The sequence below is a fragment of the Megascapheus bottae genome, chromosome 27 (genome assembly GCF_031878675.1).
Source record: "Megascapheus bottae isolate mThoBot1 chromosome 27, mThoBot2.hap1, whole genome shotgun sequence".
NCBI classification, from domain to species: Eukaryota; Metazoa; Chordata; class Mammalia; order Rodentia; family Geomyidae; genus Megascapheus; species Megascapheus bottae.
This window is the reverse complement of record NC_143535.1, coordinates 22,145,838-22,161,498: the sequence shown is the minus strand read 5'-3', so window position 1 is coordinate 22,161,498 and position 15,661 is coordinate 22,145,838. Positions and strand designations below refer to the sequence as shown.

The 15,661-nt window shown below is 42.9% G+C and overlaps 1 protein-coding gene, 1 non-coding gene and 1 pseudogene across 3 annotated transcripts in view; 2 read left to right on the top strand and 1 right to left on the bottom strand.

Annotated features, from left to right (window-relative positions):
- Positions 1-368, bottom strand: part of Prdm10 (PR/SET domain 10) — a 100,834-nt gene extending 100,466 nt beyond the window's left edge. The window contains exon 1 of the mRNA XM_090319747.1: positions 272-368. The gene's annotated coding sequence lies outside the window, so the exon portion shown is untranslated. The remainder of the gene's footprint in view (positions 1-271) is intronic.
- Positions 369-502: 134 nt separating this feature from the next.
- On the top strand, positions 503-6,904 carry LOC150045760 (small ribosomal subunit protein eS4, X isoform-like; annotated as a pseudogene). Its single transcript, XR_016532843.1, has 2 exons — positions 503-1,059; positions 6,119-6,904. The product of XR_016532843.1 is annotated as a small ribosomal subunit protein eS4, X isoform-like (transcript).
- Positions 6,905-9,370: 2,466 nt separating this feature from the next.
- LOC150045759 (small nucleolar RNA SNORA40) lies at positions 9,371-9,496 on the top strand. Its single transcript, XR_016532898.1, has one exon. It is a non-coding gene; the product is annotated as a small nucleolar RNA SNORA40 (small nucleolar RNA).
- Positions 9,497-15,661: the final 6,165 nt, after the last annotated feature.

Sequence of the window (15,661 nt, the reverse complement as noted above, 5' to 3'; positions counted from 1 at the left end):
CGAGCGAGGTGCCGTGTCCCAGCCCCGGCTGGACTGTACCATCGGGCGGTGCCGCCGGGATTTCTCCCCCCCCCCCATCACCACCACTACCATCAATTTCTCTCCCCCCCCAACCCGGGTCCGCGGTCGGTTGGCCCCAGCCGGGCTCTGAGACGCGGAAAGAGCCGGGCGCCATTTTGGGTGGGACTAAGCAAAGACGAAACACCGTCCCGGTCGAGAGGGTACTCTGGACCCTGGCTTATTCAGTTCTCTTAATCCTTTAGGTACTTACACGATGTTGGGTGAGGGGAGCTGGAAGATCAGCGGGTCCCCGATCTTCTCTCCCTAGGGGTGATAGAAATCAACCCCCCCCTCCGCCTCCAGGTGGTTCTTCCCGCCGCAGAGTGGGAGCAGCATAAAAGGCGGGGTCTTATTAGCATAATCTGCCTGGCAACCTGATCTCGAACTTTTATGATTGGTTAATCTCTGTAAACCCCACACCGTGCCTAGAGACCAGAAACGCTGGGCCGTAGTGACAGACCCAGATTTAAGAGTCATGACGAAGATCCTGAGACGCTAATTCAATCGGCAGAGAAGCCAAAAGGAGATTCGCACAATGGCCCAATGACTGAAGGCTTCTTTATTTCGTGCTCTGCTGTTCGTGTAAAATCCAATCGAAGAGCGGGTCTCAGGCAGCGCTGGCGGGCGTTTGTATTCTAAACCAATCAGAAAGCCCGACTCTTCGCTTTCAGGGTCAAGTCCCTCGGAAAACCCGGAGAGGTAGAGGAGGGAAAGGCCTTCATCGCCGCTGGCGAATCCGTCGTTTGAGATCGACTGCTCCTCCAGGACCCCTTCCCGCCTCCTTCCACGCCCGGGGGGTCCCGGGAGGCGGACGGATGGGGTGGACGCTGGGTGGACTTGCTTTCCCTCCGGGGCTTCCTGCCGCAGCAGAAATCGCACCCCAGTCGGCCCGCCTGCTGGGTGTGGGTGAAAACGGGACACTTGACACCCCGCGGCAAGGGGGGCTTTTTGCTTCGGAGGCATCCCTTCCTGGGTCTGAGTCGTCTCCGGTTTTTCTGGGTGAGCACTGCAGCACCCGGCCACATCCCATCTACCGTTTTGACCTCTGGGATTCCTGCTGATGAGCTTTCTGCTCGACCCTAGAGCTCCTCCACTATTGCTGTTCCTTAAACCATTCTGGAAAAGGCAGCTATTTTCCAGAAACGTCAACACTTATTAACCAAATTACTTATTTCTTAACCTCGGTCTTCCACATCCTACCCTCTTTTGTATTGCTTTCCCAAAGGGCAGCCGGATGAATGGAAATGAGACGTCTTTGGAGAGAGATCCAAACACCCAGCCCCAACTAACTGGCAAATATGAATGGCTATTAGGTGTCCAACAGGCTGGACCTTCGTATTATCAGGAAATGGGTTTCCCATTCATATCTACTTGCTATGTTCTTTCAAATCTTAAAGTCTTTACACTGAGTTAAGCCGGGTGCTGGTGGTGGTTCAGGCCTACTATCTTAGATTCTCAGGAGGCTGAGATCTGAAAATCATGGCTCAAGGCCAGCCTGGGCAGGAAAGCCTGTGCTTTGTCCTGAGCTTGAACCCGGGACTTGGATTCTGTCCCTGAGCTTCTTAGTGCTCAAGGCTAGCACCCTAATATTTGAGTCACAGTGCCACTTCTGACTTTTTCTGAATGGTTTATTGGAGATAAGAGCCTCACGGACTTTGCTGGACTTTGCTGCCAAGATCTTCACAGCCTCCTGAGTAGCTAGGATTACTGGTGTGAACCACCAGCTCCTGACATATGCAGCTCTTATAGCCAATTATTCACCCTCCACACAAAAAGCTGGAGTTGGAACTATGACTCAAGTGGTAGAGCACCAGTCTTGAGCAGAGAAGCTAAAGGACCAGTATCCAAGATCTAGATAGTGATACATACATACATACATACATACATACATACATACATACATACATGCTATTCATTCTTCTCTTAAGCATATGGGTGGATATGGCTTGCTCAGCAAGCAAGCCATGTGCTTCAGGAATGATTATATTGCTTATGCAAGCTACTAGAATATTCCATTATAATGTCACTTGACAATGACAAAATTGAACAGATTCTTCTGTGGCATTAGAAAAATCTACCATACTTTACCCTTGTCTTCCTTAGAATTCATCCTTGTGAGATTAAACATTACACCTTTGAGAGATTGGTAGTCTCTGTGATGGGCTCGTCAAATGGTATAAGAAAGAAAACTTGTGATGAAAAATGGGGCTAATTGGACTGGATCACCTGAGCTTTCCTCATGGACTAAAAAAAGTAGTCTAAAAAATGTTCTGAATAGCATAACATAAGATAGTCTGAGCCAGACCTCACACTTGTAATAGTGGCAACTCAGGAGCCTGAGAATTGGGGATCGAAATTCAAAGCCAGTCTGGGCAGGAAAGTCAATGACACTCTTAGCTACAGTTAACCACCAGAAAACCAGAATTGGGGCTATGGCTTAAAATACGAAAGCACTAGCATTGAGCAAAAAGAGCCCAGGGAAGTGCCCAGGCCCTGAGTTCAAGCCTGACGACCAATAAAAACTCATAAATTGACATGGTGAATTGAAAGCCATTTGTACAACTACTTAAAACTAATTTACAAAAAAAAAGGAGATGGTCTGAAATGAGTCTCTTTTATAGCTTCATTATATTTTTAATTTACACAGGAAGCTGATTGCCAGTAGCTCAAGCCTGTAACCCTAAGCTATTCAGAAGACTGAGATCTGGAAGATCATGGCTTAAGGTTGTCCTGAGCAGAAGATTCTGAAAGACTTCATTTCCAAAATAACCAGCAAAAAGCTGGTCTGGAGACAGTGCTCAAGTGACAGAGCATCAGCTGAGTGAGCAACCAAGTCAAGTGGGAAACCCTGAATTCAATATTCAATACTGTCAAAATAACAGCAAAAAGAAAATGTAGAATTAATAAGGTTTTCTTTTCTTTTTCCTTTTTTTTTGGGGGGGGGGTGGCCAGTCCTGGGCTTGAACTCAGGGCTTAGGCACTATCCTTGGACACTTTTTGCTCAAAGCTAGTGCTCTGCCACTTGAACCATAGCACCACTTCTGGCTTTTTCTGTGTATGTGGTACCAGGGAATTGAACCCAGGGCTTTGTGCTCTACCAACTAGCCTATGCTTCCAGCCCAAGGTTTTCTTTAAAGAAAGGAATTGTGCTGGGCTCTGATGGTTCACACCTAACTACCCAGGAAGCTGAGATCTGGGGATTGTGGTTCAAAACCAGCCTGGGCAGCACAGTATGTGATTTTTTTTTCTTTGTTGGTTGTGGGGCTTGAACTCAGGGCCTGGGTGCTGTCCCTGATCTCTTTTGCTCAAGGCTAGCACTCTATCACTTTGAGCCACAGCTCCACTTTTGGTTTTTGAGTGGTTAATTGGAGAGAATAGTCTCATGGGACATTTCTACTTTGGCTAGCTTCTAAATGTGATCCTTACAGCCTCCTCAGTAGGTAGGATTACAGATGAGAGCCACTCGCATCTGGCTCCATGAGATTCTTATCTTCAATTATCCAGAAAAACTGGAACTAGAGCTGTGGCTCAAAGCAGTAAAGTGCTAATCTTGAGTGAAGAGAGCTGAAGGACAGACAGCACCCAGGCCCTGAGTTTAAGCTCCACTACTGACAAAAAAAAAAAAAAAAAAAAAAGGAGGGGCCGGGAGTTTGGCCTAGTGGTAGAGTGCTTGCCTAGCATGCATGAAGACCCAGGTTCGATTCCTTGGTACCACATACATAGCAAAAAGCCGGAAGTGGTGCTAAGGCTCAAGTGGTAGAGTGCTAGCCTTGAGAAAGTCCAAGGACAGTGCTCAAGCCCTGAGCCCAAGCCCAGGACTGGCAAAAAAAAAAAAAAAAAAAAAAAAAAAAGGAATAGCATGTACATATATTCATTCTCTCATTGAAAGAATATTCATTGGGTGCTACTATATGCTAGGTACTGTACTGGGTACTTTGAGATACGTCAAGTAACACTAGTCAAAAAGGGGGAGGCACAACAATCCAGGCATTTCATTGTGATACATGGAGAATGATTAAGGGTTTGGGTTGCTGGAATAAAGGGAAAGAGTATAGAGCAATAGAACAAATTGGTGAATCAGTTAAGGGATATAGAAATAGTATTTTTTTTTTATCATCCATGAGGCTGCCTAGCTAGCATGAGGCTCTGAGTTCAAACCCCAGTACAATAAAACAAAAAAAAATAGGGGCTGGGAGCATAGCCTAGTGGTAGAGTGCTTGCCTAGCATGCATAGAGCCCTGGATTCACTTTCTCAGTACCTCATATACAGAAAAATCCAAAAATGGCACTGTGGCTCAAGTGGCAGGGTGCTAGCCTTGAGCAAAAAGTATCCAATGACAGGCCCAGGAATGGCAAAACAAAACAAAAGAACCCAAACAAACAAATGAAACAAATATGTCAAGCTTATGCCTGTACTTCTAGCTACTCAGGAGGCTAAGATCAGAGGATCATGATTGGGAGCCAGCCTGTGCAGCCTGTCCATTATCTCCAATTAACCACCAGAAAATGAGAAGTTGTGCTGTAGTTCAAGGTAGTAGAATGCAAGCCTTGAATTAAAACATCTCAGGAACGGTGTGCAGGCCCTGGGTTCAAGCCCCATGTTGGACAAAAAAAAAAAAAATAGGTAAGATCTAACTAGATTCATCTTCTAAGGAAGATTTGAAGGAGAGAGTTTATACAATAAAAACAAGGAAAAATATTTAGTGAAGTTATCTCCAGAGAGAGAAAGGCTGCATGTTTTGTCTCATATGTGGAAGATAGAATTAACTTACACATAAGTAACTATTTGGGTGGCAAGCAAGTGTATAGAAATGTATACACTTAACTGAAATGTGGCAAATTCAGGGAAGGATACAATCTGTACTTCCTTAGAAAAGCAAAATCAAAGTTCAATAAAATAAACACAGGAAATGAGTACTTGAAAAGGGTGGGGTGAGGTGAGGTGAAGGGGAGAGGAGTAGACAAATGAAAAGAGGAAGACTGCAGTAAGAAATTCCATGCATATTCTTCAAAATTAAGATAAGTAAGGGAAGAGGTGAATTGGGAGGGATAAAGGAGAAGGTTGTAAGGGGTGACATCAAGATCCATTGTATTCATAAACTGCTTTGTTGAATGACAGTTTATACAACTACTCCAACATAATTTTTTAAAAAAATACAATAGTACAACTTAGCACTGGTGGCTCACACTAGCTGTTCAGGAGCCTGAGCCAACCAGACAGAAAAATTCTGTGAGACTCTTATCTCCAATTAGCCAGCAAAAAAAAGAAAGAAAGAAAGAAAAAAGAAAAAAAAACTGGAAGTGGAGGTGTGGCTCAAATGGTAACATAGCAGCCGTGAGCAGAGAAAAAATAGGAGGCCCTGAGCTCGTCTTAGTTCAGTCCCCCCTCTCCCTGCCCAAAGAAAAACAGGAGAACCAGGAGCAGAGAGGATGGTGCCTGAAATAACAACAGACAAATGTTTTTCCAGGAGAGTGGGTTGTCTTTTGTAGCCAATGTTGGTGACAGGTAAAGAGGAAGCTGTCTTAGTTCAGTCCCCCCTCTCCCTGCCCAAAGAAAAACAGGAGAACCAGGAGCAGAGAGGATGGTGCCTGAAATAACAACAGACAAATGTTTTTCCAGGAGAGTGGGTTGTCTTTTGTAGCCAATGTTGGTGACAGGTAAAGAGGAAGAAGGAATCTGGCACCAGTGGCTCTTGCCTGAAATCCTAGCTACTCTGGAGGCTACGATTTGAGGATCACAGTTCAAAGCCAGCCCAGGCAAGGAAGTCTGTGAGACTCCTATCTCCAATTAACTACTAGAAACTGGAAGTGGCGCTGTAGCTCAAGGAGTAGAGCCATAGTCTTGAGCTGATGAGCTCAGGGACAACGCCCAGACCAGACTTCATTCCCTATCACCGACCCCCCCTCCCAAAAAAAAAGTAAGATCCATCTCAACCAATGAGCTGGGAGTCTGTAGTTCTATGGGGAGATGTCAGTAAGTGATTGAAAACTGAGATGAGCACTTGGCAAGAATTCAAGACTCTATTAAAAAATAACTAAGGCCTCTTTCCATTCGTAGCGCAGCCATGGCTGGTGGTCCCAAGAAGCATCTGAAGTGGGTATCCGCTCCCAAGCATTGGATGTTGGACAAGCTGACCGGTGTGTTTGCTCCGCGTCCATCCACTGGTCCCCACAACCTGAGAGATTGTCTGCCCCTCATCATTTTCCTAAGGAACAGGCTTAAGTATGCCTTGACAGGAGATGAAGTCAAGAAAATCTGCATGCAGCGTTTTATTAAGATCGATGGCAAAGTCAACTGATATCACACCCTTACCCTTCTGGTTTTATGGATGACAAAACTGGGGGAATTTCTGTCTGATTTACGACACCAAGGGTTGCTTTGCTGTTCACCGCATTACACCTGAGGAGGTGAAGTACAAGTTGTGCAAAGTGAGAAAGATCTTTGTGGGCACAAAAGGAATCCCTCATCTGGTCACTCATGATGCTCGAACCATTCACTACCCAAATCCACTTATTAAGGTCAATGACACCATTCAAATTGATTTAGAGACTGGCACGATAACCGATTTCATCAAGTTTGACACTGAACCTGTGTATGGTGACTGGAGGAGCTAACTTGGGAAGAATTGGTGTAATCACCAACAGAGAGAGACACCCAGGTTCTTTCGATGTGGTTCATGTGAAAGATGCCAACGGCAACAGCTTTGCTACCCGACTTTCCAACATCTTTGTTATTGGCAAAGGCAATAAACCTTGGATTTCTCTTCCCTGAGGAAAGGGGATGCGCCTCACCATCGCCGAAGAGAGGCACAAGAGGTTGGCAGCCAAACAGAGCAGTGGATAAATTTTGTTTACTGTCTCTATGTGGAAATAAAAATCCAGAGAATTACTTAATGAAATGGTCTCTATTACATTAGAAATAAGAATCAAGGAATTTTAAATTAAAAAAAAATAACCTGGTCACTTTGTTATCTGATATATTGAATTTATTTGTATTTGGATATTTGAAATTTGATAGGGAAGGGGGGGAAAACCAAGACGGGTGGGGGGTGTGGGGGGGGGGAGGGAAATGGGTACCAAGACATGTGAAAGGGTATCAATGTATGTGAATTAATGCACCTTCTATCTGGCAAATATCATGTAACCCTTTTACTAATTACAATAAAAAAAATTTTAAAAAATGACCTGGTATGATTTAAAAAAATAACTAAGGCAATAAGAGCTACAAGGATAGATCGAGTCATAAAGTGCCTGCCTAACAAGTGCTAGGTCCTGAGTTCAAATCCCAGTACTGCAAAAAGGGAAAAAAGGATATACTATGAATAAAATACCTGAAGCAGCAAGATGTGATAGACCATGGCTATCACCTCAGGAGGTGGAGGCAGGATGGGAGAAAGTTGGGGCCAGTCCAGACTATCTGGACTGTATCTCAAAAAAAAAAAAAGTCAGCATGCTATTTATACAAGTTTTTACCACACAACTACCACAAAAGTGCTTGCTTAGAGTATGAGAAACCCCACAGGTCCTCAGCATCAAAAAATAAGCACGCACACACATACACACAGCAGAAGTTACTGGGGGGAAAAGGAAAGCTCATCATTGCAGGGGAAGCCAAGAGAATGCCAGAGAAAATACCCAAACGCAACGACAATTCAAGCTAGAATTCTCAACCATAATTTAAGCTAGAATGTTGCCAGGCACTAGTGGCTCACATTGGTAATTCTCACTACTCAGGAGGCTGAGATCTAAATATCACCATCAGAAGTCAGCCTGGCAGGAAAGTCTGTGAGATTCCTATCTCCAATTAACCATGAAAGGAGAGAGAGAGGGAGAGAGGGAGAGAGAGAGAGAGAGAGAGAGAGAGAGAGAGAGAGAGAGAGAGAGAGAGAGAGAGAGAGAGAGAGAGAGAGAGAGAGAGAGAGAGAGAGAGAGAGAGAGAGAGAGAGAGAGAGATCAATGCCAATATTATCCTGGCTAAGAATTTGATACTTCACTATCAATGTACAGCTCAACATCTTGTCACAAAGGATAACTTTTTTTCTACTGTAGTATGGGAAGAGAATCAAGGGCCTCCACTGAGTTACCACCCACTGACCCAGAAAAGATAAGATGCTTTTTTTTTTTTTTTTGCCAGTCCTGGGCTTGAGCTCAGGGCCTAAGCACTGTCCTTGGACTTTCTTAAGGCTAGAGCTATACCACTTGAGCCTCAGCACCACTTCCAGCTTTTTTCTATGTATGTGGTACCAAGGAATCGAACCCGGGTCTTCTGAATGCTAGGCAAGCACTCTACCACTAGGCCAAACTCCCGGCCCTGAGATAAGATGCTTATTAGAGCCAGGCACTAGTGGCACACATACCTACCTGTAACCCTTGCTACTCAGAAGGCTAAGAATTAAAGATCAAGGTTCCAAGCTAGCCAGGCAGGAAAGTCCACAAGACTCTGTGTCAATCACAGACAAGCCTGAAGTAGAGGTGTTGCTTAAGTAGTAGAGCCAGTAGTAGTGAGCAAAGCAGCTGAGTGAGAGTTCAGATCCTTGAGTTCGTGCCCCAATACTGGCACACACACACATACACACACACACACACACACACACACAGACACGCACGCGCACACACACACACAGACGATATTTATTAGTTACAAAGAGAAAAATAATAACTCCTAATGGAGTCCTTTACAGACAGCATCTCATCCTAGTGATCAAAGATAAAGTGGTCACTGCCTGGACACTTGGGGCCACCATAGTCTCACCTACATGAGAAGCTGAGACGGGAGAGTCACCTGAACCTAAGAGTAAGAACTCTAAGTTAATCTCCTGATCTGCTTCCAAATTGTGATCTTCTGTCAAGACTAAGGAAGGCTTCAGACTTCCAGAAACTAACTTGATTTAACTATAAAGAAACAGCATGGGCTGGGAATGTGGCTTAGTGGTAGAGTGTTTGCCCAATGTGCATGAAGCCCTGGGTCTAGTTCCTCAGTCCCGCATAAATGGAAAAGGCTGGAAGTGGTGCTGTGGTACATATGATGGAGTACTAGCCTTGAACAAAAGAAGTCCAAGGACAGTGCCCAGGCCCTGAGTTCAAGCCTGGGCAAAGCAGAGTCCCTGTGAGACTGTGGTGTCTAATTTGGCAGCAGAGTGCTAGTGAAAGCAACCTATCAAGATGCAATAAAATTCATTGCTCAGGCTGAGTATGGTGGTGTAGATATATTGGGGAAGTGGCTAAAATGCAAACTGACGGAAAAAGAAAAGAAAAACAGCAAGACAAACCCAAAAGTGGGAACCATCCACAACATAACTGCTCTGGAGCATGTGTGTGTGTGTCTCTGTTTAACTTATAACAAAGCTTTACAGACAGATACAAATACTAAATCCTCTTTTGTAACCCAGAACTCATTGTTGAATGTGAGATTTTGGTACATGTAAGAAGGACCAGGATTCCTACAACAGTTGGCAATGTGGGGGTTTGTTATCTCACAGGTTGGCTCTGAGAATAAAGTTGATATAAAAGCTTAAAAATAAATAACTGCTCTGCACACTCAAAACAGTAGAAGGTAGAGTATGGTAACACACATCTGAAATCCCAACTATTGGACAAGAGAAGATTGGAGGATAGAAGCTCATGGCTAATCCAGGAAAAGGTCTATCTGGGAATGTGGTTTAGTGATAGAGTGCTTGCTTAGCATGCATGAAGCCCTGGGTTCAATTCCTCAGTACTACATAAACAGAAAAAGCTGGAAGTAGTGCTGTGGCTCAAGTGGTAAAGTGCTACATTTGAGCAAAAGCAGCTCAGGAATAGTGCCCAGGTTCTGTGTGCAAGCCCCAGGACTGGAGAAAATAAAAGGACTGATTTTATGGTGAGAGATACTCACATTGTATGTGTTCGAAGCATGTGTGTGTGTGTGTGTGTGTGTGTGTGTGTGTGTGTGTGTGTGTGTGTGTGCGTGTGCAGAGGGTGGAAATGAAATATCAAACTTTATTTTTTTATTAGTGGCAAATTGGAAATCAGAGTCTGGCAGATTTTCTTGCTCAGGCTGGCTTTGAACTGTAATTCTCGGATCTCAGCTTCCGGAAAAGCTAGATTTACAGCACAAGCAACCAGAGTCCAGCTACTCTCCCTGTTTCTGATTTACCTTTAATGCTAGCTGAACAATAATAGGGAATTAGAGAAGGAACAGATAGGAATGAAAGAGAAACACAACTTGGTTTGTGCTGGAACAGTGTCTTGAACTGAGGGCCTTGTATTTATTTAGGTTGTTCAAGAATTGCTTTACCACTTGAGCCATGCCTTCACTCAGCTTTTTGCCAGTTATTAGGAGATGGAATCCATGCACCTTTTTTTCCAGAGATGGCTTTGAACCAGGATTTTTTATGTCTCAGCCTTCTGAATAGTTGAGATTAGCATGAGCCATTGGTGTCCAGATAGACAACTAGATTTATAAGCTTGTGATATACTAGATTTCTTTTCAAAGAGAGCAGAAAGGCAGTTCTGGAGAGAAAAAAAATGAAAAAAAAACCACAGGGAAAACAAAATTCACATCTTCAGTGGAGTAGGCTAAGAAGATATGAATGACCAGTTTTCAAAAAGATGGATACCAGAGAACATTAAAATACTTCCTAAGAATTTTCTTCAATGGAGTACAGAGAGAACATCTATTCTTAGTTTTCTTAAATTTTAATTTAAGGACTTTGAGTAAACTCCCTATCGTATAATGGCTGACCAACAGTGCTAAACATTCATATGCTGAATGGAAAAAGGAAATAAAACATTTTTTCACAAAACAAAACTCTAAGCCAAATATAGCAAAGACTAAGATCCACGGAATATGGTTCTGAATATTTATGGTAATCCATGAATAATCCCTTAGAAATAGATATTGCTGATGCAAATGAGATGAAAAAATTTGGATGGATTTTTCCATTACATATGGCAAAAGTCTATGAGACTAAAAAGACAATGATGTTGTTACTAGAGCCATGGATGCATAATTTTAAAAGATGGAGAGGATCCAAAGCACCATAAATTACATTTTAAAAAATCCTCTCTGGGGGCCAGGAGTTTGGCCTAGTGTTAAAGTGATTGCCTAGCATGCATGGAGACCTAAGTTTAATTCCTGGTACCACATACATAGAAAAAGCTGGAAGTGATGCTGTGGCTCAAGTGGTAGAACTCGAGCCTTGAGAAAGCCCTGAGTTCAAGTCCCTGGACTGGAGAAAAAAATCCCCTCTGTAAGGATAATTTTCTGATTATTCATATGAGACAGATATGAAAATGTTGCTTGGAAGTAGAGTACTTTCTGGGTGCCAACAGCTGACATCTGTATCCTAGCTCCTCAGGAGGCTGAGATCTGAAGATCACAGTTTAAAACCAGCCAGGGCAAGAAAGTCATGAGACTCTTATCTTCAATAAGCTACTCAAAAAGGCCTAAAGTGACAATGAGGCTCCAGTAGTAGAGTGATTGCCTTGAGTGAAAGAAGCTCAGTAACATTGCCCAGACCCAGAGTTCAAGCCCTAGGACAGGCCAAAAAAAAAAAAAAAGTAGAGCACCTGCCTAGCATGCCTGGATATGATCTTCAGAACAAGGAAAGAAAAAGAAGTAAAAAGTAAAAACAACACACCTAAGCTTTGAATTTTGAAGTTGCTCAAACATTTTTTTTGTGCCAGTCCTGGGGCTTAAACTCAGGGCCTAAGTGCTGTCCTTGGGCTTTCTCAAGGCTAGAGCTCTATCACTTGAGCCACAGCACTATTTCCAGCTTAAGTTGCTCAACTTTTTGCTCTCTTTTTTTTTTTTCTTTTCCACTATTTTGCTGGTACTGGGGCCTGAATTCAGGGCCTCATGTTTTTGCTCAGCTTTGTCTACCTGAACCCTACCTCCACTTCCACCATTTTGTGGTTTAATTGGAGATAAGAGTTTCCAAGACTTGTCTGCCTGGGCTGGCTTTGAATGTCCAACTTCAGATCTCAGTCTTCTGAGTAGCTAGGATTACAAGTATAAGCCACCAGTGCTGGCCTTTACTCCTTATTTAGTTAGTTAGTTAGTTTGCCCATCCTGGGGCTTGAACTCTGTCCCTGATCCTTTCTGTACTGAAGGCTAGCGCTCTACACTTGAGCCACAGTGCCACTTCTGGCCTTTTCTGTTTCCATGGTACTAAGGAATTAAACCCAGGCCTTTATGCATACTAGGCAAGCACTCTACCACTAAGCCCCATTCCCAGCCCTGAGCTTTTACTCCTTAGAAAACAAGAGACCAATTTTGTGTGAATTTAAGTATAATCGTTTTTATTTAGTATCATTTTTAGTTACTTTCCTTAGTGGCCATGGAATGTAAATGTTCATGCAATTGCTTTTTCTAATCATATTAAAATAACCTTCATAATGAAGTGTTATTCAACCATAAAAGAGACTAAAATCATTTCATTTGCAGAAACTCAAAATCATATTAAGCAAAATAAACTAGATACAGAAGGATAAGTGCCTCATATGTCTCTTTTACGTGCAGAATCTAGAAGAGTTTTTTTTTAAGTCAACTTGAAAGAAATACAGTGACTACTCGGCAGGATATGGGGCTGAGTGTTGGAGACAGAAATCAGATAAGAGAAAATAGTAGGGAGAGTGAATTAAATCAAAATTTGATATATACATATGTAGGAATGTCACAGGAAAACCAGATGAGATGCCTTAATAATAGTGATTAAAATAAAATCAAGCAAAATGCCAGGGGCTCATGTCTGTAATTTTAGCTACTTATGAGGCTGAGATCTGAGAATCATGATTGGAAGCCAGCTTGGGCAGAAAATTTCCTGTTAGATTATTTTTTTTTTTGCCAGCCCTGGGGCTTGAATTCAGGACCTAGGTTTTCTCAAGGGTAGCACTTTACCACTTGAACCACAGCACCACTTCTGGCTTTTATCTGTTTATGTGATACTGGCTTTATGTATGCTAGCCAGGCACTATGCCACATTCCCAGCCCCTTTCCTTTTTTCTTTAACATTTTTTAAAACAATGTGTGTGGGGGAGGGGGAGTGTCTATGTGTGTGTGTGTGTGTGTGTGTGTGTGTGTGTGTGTGTTTCTATGTCTGTGTCTATGTATGTCTGTGTGTCTGTGTCTGGGTGTTTTGGTTTTTGTAGTATTGGGAATACAGGGAAGGCATTTTACCCCTTCAGCCACATCCTCAACTCTTTTTGATTTACTTATTGTCCTGGGGCTAACCTGGACCACTGTCCTATTAATGTTTTCTGAGTATCTAGGGAATACACTTGAACCACCACACCCTGCTTATTGGTTGAAATGGGGTTCAATAAATTTTTGCCAGGTTTACCTTGCATTGTGATGATTTTCCTGATCTTTACTTTTTTTTTTTTGTCAGCTCAGGGCCTGAGCATTGTCCTTGGACTTTCTCAAGGTTAGAGCTCTACCACTTGAGCCTCAGCACCACTTCCAGCTTTTTTCTATGTATGTGGTACCAAGGAATCGAACCCGGGTCTTCGTGCATGCTAGGCAAGCACTCTACTACTAGGCCAACCTCCCAGCCCCTAATCTTTACTTTTGAAACAGCTAAGATTACAGGTATGAGCCACTATCCCTGGCCAAACAGTTCTTTATAGAAAAGATAGAAAACATTCAAAGTCCTATCTCCCACATACATAACATTTTCAATTTGCTTTTTTTTTTTTGCCAGTCCTGGGCTTGAGCTCAGGGCTTGAGCACTGTCCTTGGACTTTCTCAAGGCTAGAGCTCTACCACTTGAGCCTCAGCACCACTTCCGGCTTTTTTCTATGTATGTGGTACCAAGGAATCGAACCCGGGCCTTCGTGCATGCTAGGCAAGCACTTTAACCACTCGGCCAAACTCCTGGCCCTGCTTTTTTTTTTTTTTAAAAAAAGTAGATAATACAGAAGAATAGGGGATGAATATCTGTTACCCCACTGGGTTTATAAAATAAAGCATAATATTAAACATAATTTTACTGCTTAATGAAGTAATATATTAATATTTAATGGGTGTAGTTCAGTAATAGAGCATATACTTAGCAAGTGAAGGTCCTGAATTCAATCACCAGCACACTCCCAAAAAAATAAGATTGAAGGAGACAGAGAAAAAGAGAGAGCCTTCAGGGGAGGGAGTAGAAGAAAAAAGGAGGGGTAAACGAAGGAAGGAGGAAAATATCATTAATGCAATCCTTACCATCTGTGTAATTGTCCAATTGTCCTCTGTTTTAGGGGCTGCTATTTTCTGAAAGTTGGTGATTGTTTTTTGGGGATTTTTTTTATTTTTGGTACTAGTACTGGGCTTAAACTCAGGGCCTTGTTTAGATTTTAAACTCAAGGCTGGTGCGCTACCCCTTCGGTCACACCTCCACTCCTATCTTCTTGCTGATTAATTAGAGGGAAGAGTCTCTCCTGTTTAACTGTCCTGGCAAGGCTTCAAACTACAATCTCAAGTCCTCAAATCTCAGCATCCTGAGTAGTTAGGATTATAGGTGTGAATCACCAGTGTCCAAAAAGTTGATATATTTCTTTCTTTAAAAAAAAATATTTGGGGGGCCGGGAGTTTAGCCTAGTGGTAGAGTGCTTGCCTAGCATGCACGAAGACCTGGGTTTGATTCCTTGGTACCACATACGTAGAAAAAAACCCGAAGTGGTGCTGAGGCTCAAGTGATAGAGCTCCAGCCTTGAGAAAGTCCAAGGACAGTGCCCAGGCAGTGAGTTTAAGCCCAGGACTGGCAAAAAAAAAAAAAAAAATGGGGGCCGGGAGTGTAGCCCAGTGGTAGAGTGCTTGCCTAGCATGCATGAAGCCCTGGGTTTGATTCCTTGGTACCACATACACAGAAAAAGCCAGAAGCAGCTCTGTAGCTCAGGTATTAGAGAGCTAGCTTTGAGCAAAAGTGCTCAAGGACAGTGCCCAGGCCCTGAGTTGAAGCCCCAGTATTGTGTGTGTGTGTGTGTGTTGTGTGTGTGTGTGTGTATGTGTGTGTATATACATACATACACATAGTATTTGCCAGTCGGGCCTGGGCATTGTGCTTATACACTTTTTGCTCTAGACTAGCGCTTTGCCATTTGAGCCACAGTGCCACTTCCAGGTTTTTCTGTGTATGTGGTACCAAGGAATCAAACCCAGGGCTTCATGCATGCTAGGCGAGCACTCTACCACTAGGCTATGCTCCTGGCCCCATATACACCTTTCTTTAAAAAAACAGCTTTTATATTGCCACAAGATATGTATTAGACTCTCATTTTATCAGCTTTCTTTTACTAGGAGATATTGCTGATGTCTTTTTTCTTTAACTTTGGCTAATTTTGCTCAGCAGAAACTGATACTGTGGTTTCTGAAGTTAGAATAGCTCTTTCAGGGTTATCCACTGTCTTGCCATCTTCCTTTTATATCTTCTGTTCTCAAGACTGAATACAATGTTTTATCTCATTTTACTAGCTCTGTGTAACAACATAGTAACGCTGTCAATTTGCTACAATTTTTTGGCCTAGTTATTTTTCCAACAAGATAGAGTTTGCACACATATAATTAAAGGATCTTTAAATTCTGTGTACATGACTGGGCATACACAACTAGGACAACATAATTGTAAAATCACTAATATAT